Raw genomic sequence first — 15094 nt, 5'->3', positions numbered from 1 at the left:
TAGGATTTTCTCTGCTATGCCTTCTAATTGGTTATTCATTGTATTGATTTCTATATGATTATTTCCGGTTATGTTATCATACTCTGTTATTGTTTGTAGCAGTTTTTTCACGGATTCTCTTGGGTTTTCCAGATATAAAATCATGCCATCTGTAAAACTTATTTCAATTTTTATTATCATTCCTCTAACTGCATTCTTCTATCTAATTTTATTGGCTGATAGCTTAGTACTATGTTAAACAGTAATGACAATAGTGGTATCTTTGTTTCACTTCAGACTTTAAAGAAGTGTCTCTAGTGTTTTCTCAATGTATGAGTTTTTCAATATATTAATCAGTTTTTTGGCAATAACGGTGCATAACGACAAAACCAAAATTAAATGGCCTTCACAGTAAGCATTGATTTATCTTTCTCGGGTCTATGAGTGGACTGTAGCTTTCCCTGACTTCTCTGGAAGAATAAAGAAGAACAAAAGCAATATTGTTTTAAAAGTGAGAAAAAATGTTTTTAAAATAGTAATCTGTTATATAAATTAAGGGAATCACTGTACTACTTCCCAACTCAGTCAATTAAGATCCTTATCAAGACATATCTAGTAGAAGTGTTGAATTTCAAAAAGAGACAAGGTCCTGTCCCTAGCCTATAAACTTTGTTAAAAGGAAACAGTTTTAATTTTATATCATATGTAATAGAAGATCAAAGGGCAATGGAGTAATAATGACAGAGTACTGGGACAATTAGGACCTAAGGAGTTTAGAGAAAAGTTTCTTCTATGTTAGAAAACAGTGAAATTTCCAGCTATTCAAGGGCTCAGAAAACATGCCACCTATGTAGTTTTGTTGAACATATGATGAATATGTGCGTGCACACACACACACACACACAAACACAAAATACAGTCACATAAAACTTTAAGATTTTTTGTTGTAGTTGACAAAGATTTTCTTTAATCTGACAATATTTGTCAAGCATGCTTCCAAGTACTGGGAAAAATTGATGATCAAAACAGAGGTTGACTCTGCCTTCATGGTAATTTATAGAGATAAATAGGAAAAAATAATAACTTAAAAATATTTTTTAAAAACTTGTGGTGTACAAGAACATTTTAAGTTTTAATACAGTTTGGTTCTTGAATTTGGGAAATAATTTGATTCACTCAGCTTTCTCATGTGCATTCCATGAATTTTGACCCTGAATGTTTATTCTTCCAGTAAGGGAAAAATGTGATTTTTGAGCCACGTCCTTAATCCCACAATATACATAAATGTTTTTTCAAATTTATTTTCTTTTTCCAAAAAAAATCCACACACACTTAAAGTAATTGTGCTGAAATAAAAACAACAACAACAAAAATTTTCTCTCCAAGAAAGGAATCTTTGACAAAGATATTGGCAAAATACTTATATACTAACTCCTTAGATTTAGAGGTTAAAAAAATTGAAAAGGCCAGGCACAGTGGCTCATGCCTGTAATCTCAGCACTTTGAGAGGCCGAGGTGGGCAGATCACCTGAGTTTGCGAGTTCAAGACCAACCTGACCAACATGGAGAAACCCCATCTCTACTGAAAATACAAAATTAGCTGGGCGTGGTGGCGCATGCCTGTAATCCAAGCTACTGGGGAGACTGAGGCAGGAGAATCACTTGAAATCCAGGAGATGGAGGTTGCGGTGAGCCGAGATCACGCCATTGCACTCCAGCCTGGACAAAAAGAGCAAAACTCCGTCTCAAAAAAAAAAAAAAAAAAAAAAAAGAAAGAGAGAAAGAAAGAAAGAAAAAGACTAACGAATCATGAAGCATAAGTAATCTATTATAAAGATAGTGGACATAACAACTTACTCATAAAACTTGTAAAAAGTCTGGTGTTGGCATTTGTTAAAATCATATATAAAATTACTTCAATCCATGTTAAGTAAAAATCTGCATAGGAATAAAAGACTTTTCTTTTAAGGGTCTATTCATCATGGCAGTAAGCCTAATGCAACCTTATATATGATATTAGTATTCTGAATATACAAATAACTCTTTCAAATTTGTAAGTGACATACTAAATGTGCTTTAAAAACAAATTTAAGACCTGAAAAGGTAATCGCCAAAACACTAAATTATTTTATGAAGTTATGTTCAACCTCACTGGAATAAAATACAAATTTACTTAAATATTAAGATACAATTTAGCCTATCAAAATGAAAACCAGACAGTAGGAGATTTAAAATTTGACATTACGTTTCAGGAAAGTAGGTTGACAATATACATAAAAAAATATAAATGGTCATGATTTTGAGCCAATAATTCTACTTATATCAATTCACCTTAGGCATTACATTCAGAGATGTGGATCTAGATATTTTCATAAGGGTACAACATAAAACACTGCTTAAAATAAATGCTTTTGGATATCTGAATAAGATTTTTACTAGAATACAGGTAAATACAACTTCTTCCCAAATTTCCATAGAAATGGCTTAAAAAAAAAAGAAAAATATCAAGGAAAAGGCTGTATCAGTAGTGAAAACAGAAAACAAGTCATCAGTCGTTTGTTTCTTACAAATTTATGTCAGCAAATCAGTATGCAGGCAGAACAGGGCTTTTTAGATGAAGGCACAAATGCTAGAGAAGCAGGAAGGGAGGACACTGTTGTAATAACCTGACCAATGCAGATTCCAAGTAGGAAATGCTTGTTCTTGGGACCAACCCATACAAGAAGTAGGCAGTTTAATTTTGCACATAATACAGCGCTTAGAATGAGAAACAGACTAGGTAGATTGAAAGCAGCGATCAAATAAATATACAAACAAAATATTTTTGGCCTGGAAGAAGTTCTTGAACTTCTTTCTAAAGAAATTTTAGCTAAGGGAAATAGACCTAAATATAGACAAAGTTTGATAATAAAAAGGGCAAAGGAAGTGCAAAACTAAACTTTACAAATACTTTTTGAATCAAAATCAGATTTTTGGCAGACATGTATGCAGTATTGGGTAACAAAAAACAAAACGGGAGTTTTAAGGTAAAAAGTTTGCACAACTGGAAAATATTTACCCAACCAAGTTGTCGTGTCTATGCAAACACAATAGAAAACCATCCTCAGACTAATATACTTTCTTTAAAAAATTACTCAGAGATGAATTGTGATTGAGAAATATATAACATGAAGAATGAAAGAACAAGGAAACTATGATTTTATAAAGATTTATTTTGAGGAATGGAGGCAAATAATTTGTCTAAAAAGTAATTCCTATGGTTGAATATGGTATAAAGGTTAAAAAATTATTCTTGATGGAAAGGTAAATAATTTTTTAAATATTATTAATACAATGTAATTTTCAGATTACATCAACAAAAACGGAGACTACATTTATGCAGAAAATAAGACAATACTGTCACTTATGAAAATAAACGGAGCTAATTATTAAAGTCCTGTGAGTCACTTTATTGAACAAAATAAACTTACAGGAATGAAATCATACAAATAGGCTTTTTTCATACCCTTGCTCCTGAATACCATTCAGATTTCACAGATTTTTAGTCACTCTCAGATACTGACCAAAATTCTCATTTTTCTGATTTATAAAGTCTGATTTGATCTGAAGCAACAGTTGACTTCCTTTTTCCTTTTAAATCATTTGTACTTCCCTCACTGATGCCGGACACACCTGATAAGTAGAAATGTGGTGGGTTTAACGTTTTGCCTCCACTTCTTCAGCTAGACCAGTTTTGTCAGTAGAATCTCTCACCTGCAGCACCCTGATGTGGGCAGTGGTTCCTCTGGTAGCCAATTTTGACTTTCCCTTTGCTCTACCTTCAGACAGTCCTCACCACCTAAACCCAGTCAGTAGAGGTTGCCTTTCCCATTGGTCTCTCCCCTAGCTACCTTCCTCAACTGTGTTCCACAGGAAAATCTGTACTATCTTTTTTTTTTTTTTTTTAATACTTTAAGTTCTAGGGTACATGTGCACGTGCAGGTTTGTTACATATGTATACATGTGCCATGTTGGTGTGCTGCACCCATTAACTCATCATTTACATTAGGTATATCTCCTAATGCTATCCCTCCCCACTCCCCCTACCCCATTACAGGTCCCGATGTGTGATGTTCCCCTTCCTGTGTCCAAGTGTTCTCACTGTTCACTATCTTTACCTGCCGAACTCTGAACCTCAGTCTATTTCCAATACACCTTTCTCACCTCTGTCAGGCCAGGCCCCTCCAGCCAGTCTCTGGCCTTCAGGTATTTTTGGGTTTGACACGGACATCAGTGGTAGTTCCTTTCCAGTCCCTGGATTCTTGCCAATCTTTCTGAATATGCTCATAGAAGCTTTCTTACTTGACTGGGAGGATGTGCCAGACTTGTGTCTATGGAGATGGAGGAAGAAACCAGCATTCTCTTCATAGAATTTCTTATTTTTTTCATAAAAACCACTCTCTCTAAGGAATTCTTAGCTTTTGCTCATATATCATGGTGAGAGATGCATTCATAGCTGACACACTCAGTTTTCGATACCTCCTTTGCATGTCCTGCGTACAAGTTCTATTGCTTAGAATAATACAATACTTTGCACTGTTGTTCTCGGATTTGAGGCCAGACTTCATGCACGGTCTTATTTTTAACATTGTGTTACATACTTAGTCCACTCTACAAATCCAAAGCCTTAAGTAATCTGAATCCTATATACCTTCTACCTTCACTCCCACTTGCTCCACACACTTAAGCTGCAATGGCTTTTTCTCCAATTCCTGAATCTAATGTACATTCTATTGCTACTCCCTAGGATTTTATTATCTTAAATCCTTGCATGACAGGATCTTCATTCAGAAATTAGCAAATGCCACCTACTCAGAGAATCCTTCTTTGCTCACTTATCTAGAATATCCCATATCACCTTTATCCTATTCAACTGCCTTTATTATCTCCATAGCACTTAGAAATATCTAAAATATAGTCTGTCTCTCCCCACTTGAAGGCATATTTCAGGACAGTGGGAATATTGGCTATATTGTACATGACTTTATTTTCAGGAATTGAAAAACTGCTTGCCCTAGGCTATGCAACAATACATAGTTACTGAAGAGAAGACATAAATGTAAAAATAGAGCAAACAATATCTAGGCTATCAGAATGGTATATTCTCTATAAAGGAACAATCAATAAAGAAATAGAAGAAAAAGTAAAACAAAAATTCCAACTATGGAAAAAATTATGCCAGGCAAGTACAAACTTGCGTACAAGTACAAATATTCAAAGTTGCCTATTTATACTGAACAGGTTTAGTAACAAAAAAAGCCAAAATTAATACACACCTTTCATTATCTTTTAGTGTCAAATATTACAGCACCAAAGATGGTATTGAGGTACTAGAAAATGAGTTTCATGAGAGCAGGCTCTTTCGATTTTTTTCTAACTAATATATCAACAGTACCCAGCAAAATACCTGGAATATAGTAGATATTCAGTAAATATTTGTTGAATGAATGAATGTCTCAACCCAAAGCAAAAACTGGCTGGGCATGGTGGCTCACACCTATAATCCCAGCACTTTGGGAGGCTGATGTATAAGTATCACTTGAGCCCAGGAGTTTGAGACCAGCCTGGGCAACACAGGGAGACCTCATCTCTAAAATAAAAAATACACAAAACTAGCCAAGTGTGGTGGCATGTACCTGTCATCCTAGCTAGTCAAGAGGCTGAGGTGGAAAGCTTGCTTGAACCTGGGAGGGTGAGGCTGCAGTGAGTTGTGATGATGCCACTGCACTCCAGCCTGGGTGTCAGAGCAAGACCTAGTCTCATAAATAAATAAAGCAAAAACTCACTATAAATTCAATAAACATTGAATAAGTGTACTTGAATTGTGCAAAATACCATTCAAATTTTATGCAGACCAATTAGGTAAAAATAAATCGATCAACCGAAGTTTAAAATAAAAGAATTATTATCAATTATAATATTTCTTTGCAAACACCTTTAATTTATTTATACTACTGTTTCTTTAATGTGATCAACTGGAAATTTCAACCTTCGTATTTTCATGTGAATTTTAAAATGAATGAATATTGTGTAATGAATAAGTTATTAATATAAGAATTCATGTTGACTATTTTACTTTATAACACATGACTATATATTTTTGCAAACATCAAATAATCTGATTATACATCAGATTACATATTATAAAATCTGATTACATACCAGACTACACAGAATACTTCCATAAGTACCTAAAAGTCAGGTTTATCCAGGTATAATTTCCAATTACAGGTAAACAAACTGAATATTAATTGCAAAAACTTAAATGAGAAATCATCCACTGTTAAGAAACAGTCTAAAATAGGCCGGGCGCGGTGGCTCAAGCCTGTAATCCCAGCACTTTGGGAGGCCGAGACGGGCGGATCACGAGGTCAGGAGATCGAGACCATCCTGGCTAACATGGTGAAACGCCGTCTCTACTAAAACATACAAAAAAAAAACTAGCCGGGCGAGGTGGCGGGCGCCTGTAGTCCCAGCTACGCGGGAGGCTGAGCCAGGAGAATGGCGTGAACCCGGGAGGCGGAGCTTGCAGTGAGCTGAGATCCGGCCACTGCACTCTAGCCTGGGTGACAAAGCAAGACTCCGTCTCAAAAAAAAAAAAAAAAAAAAAAAAAAAAAAAAAAAGAAACAGTCTAAATTATAATTTCAAATAAAAATCAAAATAACCTTTACAAACTATAAAAATGCATATAATTTGCATGATTAAATAATATACTACCTAATAACTAATAAGAATAAGATAATCATTCTATTCAAAATTTTATAAAATGAGGTTCAAGTTGAAAGAGACAAATGAAGACTTTTACTAACTTTATTCACGTTTACGTTTATACATATTTTGCAATGTCCACTTACTATTTTGGAATTACAAAGGCAATATATAATAAAAGATAAACAAATATAGATGATCACTTTTTATATCTATATGCTAGTGTTTTGTTTTGTTTTTTTTCATGTCATCATAAATTTATTTTCAGGCAATATGATAATATATTAACACTTGGCATACTCTGAACTTACAGAATAAGTACCACTCCATACTTCCTCATTAATGACTACCATTTTACATGAGCTTCTACAATCACAATGAGAGAACCGATTGCTACATGTTTGCTGGTAAATACATTCAGTAAGGCACTCAAATCCTAGACACGAACTAAGCACAGAATGCTCTTCCTCGCTTTAATAAATTGAAACATGATCTCATTTCCTTCATTTTCAATGCTTTTTATAGAAAGACACGCTTGTTTCGAACTTGCCTAAACATAGGTTTATATAAACTAATCCATTATCATGTATAGTTATAACCAAGGAAATTATTTCACATTGAAGGTTTTTTAGGTAGGGATAAGCAAAAGCACTGCAGCAGTTTCTGAGGGAATGTCTTCCATGTAGTTCCCCATACTTAGTACAATGCCTGGAATGTAGCAGGGACTAAACACAGTGAACAAATGGGCAAACCTTTAATTCCCAGGGATCGGCTACATACTGCCTTGACTGGTAGATCATTTCTCCAGAAGGAAGGAAGAAACCAAAACAACAAAAACAATCTTTTTAAGCCTCACAGGATTTTCTTAGAAAAAAGTTTTAATTTATATATTTACTGCAATTCTCTTTGTAAAATATATTTAATAAAAAATCCAAAGCAAAAGTCCTGTCATTCATTTATTTCAAAAGACAAATCATTTCAGTACTTCTTCCTTGAAATGTCTGCAGTTTCTTCCTCTGGCCTCAGAGAAGGGCATCGGCTCCATGCTTTACAATGTCAGGATAAAAATCCAGGAGGGAGAAATCTTGTTGTAATGGATAGCTCTTTTCATCTAACACAAAAAGGCTCTGAATCTTCAATACACAAGGTTCTGCACTGACTGCCAACAAAGAGTGGAACAGGTCTGCCACGACCATCCCATAGGTGATCTCTGAGGAAGGAACTATCACTCTGTTGAGGCAGTCTGCAGAAAAGTTGAGAAGAATCTTCTCTATCAGTTTTGATTCTACACGGATGCAAACATCATGTCTTCCAACAACTACAGTCATTAAGGCTGGCCTATACTATATTTTCTTCATAGTAAATGGCAAGCAGCTAAAACACTGTTTATAGATCCTGTTCTCATCTGTTTCTAGTTCCAATCCACATTTTGCACAGCCAGTATATACGATGTTGGGAAGAGAAGAGAAAAATACTCTTCAGAGAACTGTGAGCATTTAGAGCTATCTTCTGAGTTGCTGTAATAGGAAATGCCAGCTCTGAAATCTGGGCTTTACTTAGAATCACTCCTGAACACTTATCCTCTAGGTGGGTTGCTAAGTCTGATATCTTCACAAAGGAGGGTGTGCTTTTTTGAAATTTTGCTTTAAATGTAATTGCCCTTTTATCATCATCAAACAAGCACTCATAGGATGACCAAGGCGTTGTATGCAATTCTAGGTTTTCTAGTGTGTAATTGCGCTGAACAAAAAGATATTTAAATTCCCTAATATAACCTTTTTTCCTTTGAAGTTGAGGGTACCAGGCTGCTCCAGGACCCCATAATACAAGCACATAATGTTGATCTTGGGCCTGTGCCACTGTTAACATAACTTTTTTCTGCTTCTGTCCTCTATAACTGTATACTGCCTATTCTTCAGGCTGAATAGATTAATAACTCCCAAGATTTAATAACTGACTGCTAAATGTTGATTGTGGTACTGTCTCGCCAACCCATTGGTCCTCATGAATAACAACATCTGAGCAACCAGCCGGAGGCGGGTGCGGCCCGCCGGCCCGCCTCTCCCCACCCCTCCCCTCCTTTCGCTAGTGTTTCTAAATCATTATTGCACAGAACACTGCTTTACAGCATATTTATGTTTGTGTATGGGCGATAAAAGTCTCATTGTCTGTTTGAAAAATACCAGAGGTAAACAAAAATAGGGATGTATTTTGACTCCAGGGCTAATCCGAAAAATTGATAGTGAATGCATACTGCTGACTTATATGCCTGTTTAATCTACTTTACTAATGAATACTTTTTCTTGGCATATCTATTAACAATTTCCAAATCTAGTATCTCAAGAAACCAAGTTTTTAGAACACCATTCTATTATGATACAAGAAAACATGCATATTAAATTAGTAATTTTCTAGGAAGATATAAATGACCATAATTGACAGAAGAAACAAAACAAAATGAGTCAATAATAATTAAGTATGTAAATAATTTGTAAAGAATTATAACCAAAACAAGCTACATCCCCAGATCATTTGATTAATAGCTTTTTAAATGGTTTTAAATAAAAAAGTTTATATAATCTTCCAGGAAATAGGAAAAACAGTTGCCTAGTTAATATTATGTATATTGCTAATACAAATATCTATCAAAGAGTCAAGAAATTAAAATTTCTAAAATAATCTCATTTAGAGATATCCAGTGACAAATAAAATATCCAGTAGTATATTAAAAAAAATCCTTGACAAAGTAGGATTATTGATCATACAGTCAAAATTATTTATATTTTAGGAAATGTTTTTATATAATTCTTCCTACCAATGAGTCAGATAAATGGCTCAGCAATCATATTTATTTAATTCAACCAAAACTAAAATCCTTCATCCCCTTTTTTACCTGATCTCTTTTTGCCGTTTCTAATTTGAGTTGTCATAATAACACTAACTCATACTCATGTGTGATAGATGGTAAAATACAGAAGGAAGTACATGGACAAATAAAATAATCAAAATCAATATTCTTACTCTTTTCCAGTGAAGGATTATTTATTTAAGGATCATGACCAAAGATATATAGAAATAGAAAGTTTTAAATTTTTTCTTGTTATAAGACAGTGACTTTTAAGTTTAGAATTAAGGAAAATCATATTTTTTTTCTTTAATTTTCCATGTCAGTTTTATGAGATGAATTTTATTCATTTTTAAATACATCAATGACATTTATCTGAGGAATCCTAAGAATCAGTATAAAGTTCACACTATGCAAATATCTCTTATATCTGGAAAGGCTAGGGCTGAAAAGTTCCTGTTGAGATTAGCATAGATCCAACATTTGGAGTCTAAAGAAAGATAGAAAGCAAGAAGACTGAACTCTAACAAATATCAAAAAGGTCAATTATAAGCCTTGATCCAGTATTTTCTAGAAGATTACTGCTCCTAAATCTCTCACATGGCCAATTGGCACACTGGTAGGTGGATGTTATTGCAACAAATAGGTTTTTGTTTCCAACATAGAAAGCTATAATCTAGAACTAGTATATTTTTCTTTCTCCTATTTAATTCATTCATTCAGTTATATACCTGCATGTTATGCAGAATTACATGTAGAAGAAAGAATTACTATGATTAAAAATGCAAAAATAGTTAAAGAACACTGATGAGTAATATCAACAAAAGGACTGCAGATCAAGAACACTATACCACCCAATCTTTTTATAGTAAAACACAGTATTTGTGAATATACTTCTTTTGGAATGGATGAGCAAGGTGAAGGAAAGAACATTACTCCCACACATCAAAATATGTAATTCTGTGACTTGAACAAACTGTATCATTGTGGTTAAAATAAAGGTGTTGCCACAGAATATCCTGAAATATGTTACTTTCGGTAGAACCCACCAGAGAAATTTCTCTTAAGTGGTGGGAAAAAATAAACTATCTAACTAATAAATTAATGATGCTCTCCTAAATATATAGATTTTCTTTTAGCATTATGGATACCATGATCACTTTTCTTCTTTTCTTTGTTCACTAGGAATGTCATAGGCAAATCTGTGGTCCTTGAACATGTGGTCTAGGATTTGAGCATTTTGACTTCAATTATATTTTTGGAATCTTTGATTTAGTAATCTATTTTATTGTATGGCAGTGTTCACAATTCTGTAACCTATATAAAAAAGAGATTTTTGAAATACCATGCACTGAGTCATCAGAACCTCCCTGTCTCTCACCATCTAATTTTTTCTATTTCCATGTCATTATCTTATTGAGACCTTGAAGTAACCTACACACTATATTGTCTTCACTAGGATTTTGTTATAACAGTCCCTTTAACACTATTTCCAAAGTTATCCTAATTTTGTAACTTCCCACTCATATTCAATATTTTTTACCATTTTATTGCAACAGAATATAATTAACAGACCTTCAAGCGCTTTCTAAATTGATTTTTAACAAACAATATGCTTCATAGAAAAATATGAAAACATATACAAGGCTAAAAAATGAGGTAAATATGTTACTCTGGACCAAAAATATTGAAGGATAGAGACAGCAATATTGTTGTGAATATAAATTATCATCATTTTGCAACACAATGTGATTGTAAACTGATCAAAGTTCCCCAGTCAAGACTTCTCTCACCCATTAGTACTAGACTTCCCCTTCTTCTACAACCAACTCCAAATCTGGATAAAATACTCAACAGGCATTAAGCATTGGAAGTGAAAAACTCTGATTCTCAAGAGAAGAGAGACACATGAGGTGAACTGCACATTTACCCTTTCTTTCTACCTGTGGTCTCTTTCTAGATGGTGCTACAGGATATAGAAACCAAGGAGAGCACAGAAGTCTTGGTAAGTTGAAGACGCAGATGTTGGAAATGCTGCTGAGGTGGCTGGAATGTACTGGATAGGGTACCAAAGAGGAGACAGCTGGACAGAGAGATGGGCACAGAACTCTGATAGAGGTTCCTTTATGTACTTGGTGGAGAATATGCACAAAGAAGGAAAAATAAAACAACACACATACACACGCCATTCTACCAAGTCAAAAATAATTCTCTCTCCTAAATATATGGATTTTCTTTTAGCATTGTTGATACTGTGTTCACTTTTCTTCTTTCCTCTGTTTACTAAGAGTCTCATAGACAAATCTGTGGCTTATCAATTTGTGTAATTGATAAAGTAGTGTTACAGTAATTGATTTGCCCAAATAAACAAAATATAATATTCTTTAAGGAAGACAACATTCAGATTCTCTACAGCACATCAACCACAATGTCCAGAATATAATTTAAAACAATTATTATTAGAAATATAAAGAAACAAGAGTATGTGGCCAGAAATGAAGGCCGCAGTTAACAAAAACAGACCTTCAGGATGATCTAGATGTTGGAATTAGCAGACAAAGACTTCAGTATAACTAGTAGCAATATGTTCGGTGAGTTACATAAAACATATAAAGAATTAATACATAGAAAATCTAAATAAATAGGGAACGTAAACAGGAACCAAATGAAAATTTTAATACTAAAAGTTATATCTGACAATTTTAAAATGTTCTAAATGAATATAACAACAAACTTGAGACTAAAAAATAAAAGGTCAGAATTCAAAGACAGACAAAAATAATTCCATGACAAGATCCAAGGAAAGAAAGGTTGAAAAACAAAGGAATACAGCCTCAGTAACCATAAGGCAATGTCAACCAGTTTATCATTGCATGCTGGAGTCCAAGGAAGAAAACAGAGAGAGAATGAGAAAGAAAAATATATTTGAAGATATAGTATCTGAAATTTCTCTAAATTCAGGGCAAATTTCAACTTGTAGATAAATAAGCTTGGTGAACTCTAAGAAGGATAAGTCCAAAGGAAACCCTACATATTTTATCTTAGTCAATTTTTGAAAATGAAATATAAAGGAAAAGATACATTGAATATAGAAAAATATGAATGTCATGACAGCAGACTTTTGATTGGTAGGAAAAAATGGAGGCTAGAAGATAGTGGGGTGATATTGTCTATGTGATACCACTATGTAATGATATCTTTAAAGTATTAAATAAAATACTAACAAAACAGTCAAAACCCCAAAATGTCATATGTACTGTAAATATCTCTCAAAAATGAGGATGAAAATTAAAATTTCCAGATAAACAAAGGATGAGAGAATTAGTTACTAATGAACATACACTTCAAAATATGCTAAAGAAAATATTTTAGACTGAAAGTTACTGATACCAGATAGAATTTCAGATCTGCAGAAAGAATGAAGACCACCAATATGTGGGTAAATATGAAGGAATATTTTTTTTCTTCTCTTGATTTCTTCAAAAGTCAATTGACCAAAAAATAAAAAGTGTATTATTGTAAAGTTTGTAATCTTTGTAGAGGTAAATCATATAACAACAACACAATGAAGAGAATGGAGTAATTGGTACTACACTATTGTAAATTTCATTTTATTTTGAAACTGACAGATTGTATATTTTCTGTGAACAACATTATATTTCGAAAAAAGTATACATTGTGGAATGGCTAAATCAAGCTAATTAAAATATACTTACCTCACATAGTTATAATTTTTGTGGTGAGAACATAAGACCTCTCAAAATTTTTCGAGAGTACAATACATAATTTAAAAAATTAGAATACAAAATATAACACATTGTTCTTAACTATAGTTACCATGCTGTACAATATATCTCTTGAATTACTTCTTCTATCTTCCTGAAACTTTGTAACTTTTGACTAACATCTTCTAAACTTCCTCTCCCACCACCATCCAAGTCCCTGTTAATCACCATTCTACTCTCTACTTCTATGAGTTCTACTTTTTTAGAATCAACGTACATGTGCAATCATACAATATTTGTTTTTCTGTATCTGGCTTATTTCACTTAACATAATGTCCTCCAGGTTCATCAATGTTGCCCCAAATGAGAAAATTTTCTTCTTTTTCTTTGCTAAATAGTATTCCATTGTGTATGTATACCGTATTTTCTTCATTAATCTGTTGATGGACATTTTAGGTTGATTCCATATGTTGGCTATAGTGAATAATGATGCAATAAACATAGGAGTGCAGTTATATCTTCAACATGATTATTTTATTTCCTTTGAATAAATACCCATCTGGGATTCCTGGATTATATGTTAGTTCTAATTTTGGTTTATTGAGGAACTTGTCTATTGTTTTCCATAATGACTGTGTTAATTTATATTCTCACCGACAGTGTGTATGAATTCCCATTTCTCTGTGTCCTCTCCAACATTTTTTATGTTTTGTCTTTTAGATAATAGCTGTTCTACCTGGAGAAAGGTGATATTTCACTATGAATTTAATTTCTATTTTCCTGATGATGAGCATTTTTTCCAAATACCTGTTGGACATTTGTGTATCCTCTTTTGAAAAATGTCTGTTCAGGACCTTTGCCCATTTTAAAATCAGGTTATTTGTTTTCTTGCTATTGAATTGAGTTTTTTCTATATTTTGAATATTAACTACTTATCATATGTATGGCTTATATTTTCTCACATTGTATAGGCTGTCTTTTCACTCGGTTGATTGTTTCCTTTGCTGTGCAGAATCTTTTTAGTCCATCCCATTTGTCTATTTTTGCTTCTGTTGCCTGTGCTTTTGGGGTCTTATCCAAAAAATCATTGCCCAGACACATGTCATGGAGCTTTTCAGCTATGTTTTATTCTAATAGCCTTACAGCTTTGGCTCTTAAATGTAAGACATCCTTTTTGAGTTGATTTTTACATATGGTGTAAGATAAAGGTTTAATCTCATTCTTCTTCAGGTGCATTTCCAGTTTTTCCAACACCATTTATTGAAGCCACTGTACTTTCTCTATTGTGTATTCTTTGCACCTTTTTTAAAAGTCAGTTGGCTGTAAATCTATGGATTTATTTTAAGGTTCTTTGTTGTGTCCCATTGGTTTATGTGTCTATTTTCATGCCAGTACTATGCTATTTTGGTTATATAGCTTTGTAGTGTTTTTTGAAGCCAGGCTGTGTCATGCCTCTAGCTTTGTTATTTGTACTCAAATTTGCATTGGCTATTCAGGGTCTTTTGTAATTCCATATCAATTTTAGAATTTTTTTCTACTTCTGTGAAAATATCATAGATGTTTTGATAAGAATTGCATTGAATCTATAGATCACTTTGGCTAGTATCAATATTTTAACAATGTTGTGAGATTTTAAAATTTGTATATGAAATAATTCTTAATTCTAGAAGGAAATGTAGAATATCTTCATGATCTTGGGATGGGCAAACATTTCTTAGAGAAGAAACAAAAAGCATAATCTTAAAAAGGGAAAAATTAGACTATATCAAAACTAAAATTTTTGTTCATCAGAAGAAA

At 33.3% G+C, this 15094-nt stretch overlaps 1 pseudogene; it reads right to left on the bottom strand.

Moving 5' to 3' along the window:
- Positions 1-7641: 7641 nt before the first annotated feature.
- On the bottom strand, positions 7642-8752 carry LOC126931269 (shieldin complex subunit 2-like; annotated as a pseudogene).
- Positions 8753-15094: the final 6342 nt, after the last annotated feature.

Source organism: Macaca thibetana, chromosome 11 (assembly GCF_024542745.1).
Source record: "Macaca thibetana thibetana isolate TM-01 chromosome 11, ASM2454274v1, whole genome shotgun sequence".
Taxonomy (NCBI): Eukaryota; Metazoa; Chordata; class Mammalia; order Primates; family Cercopithecidae; genus Macaca; species Macaca thibetana.
Note: the sequence above shows the minus strand (reverse complement) of the source record. Positions and strands in the feature narration are given on the sequence as shown.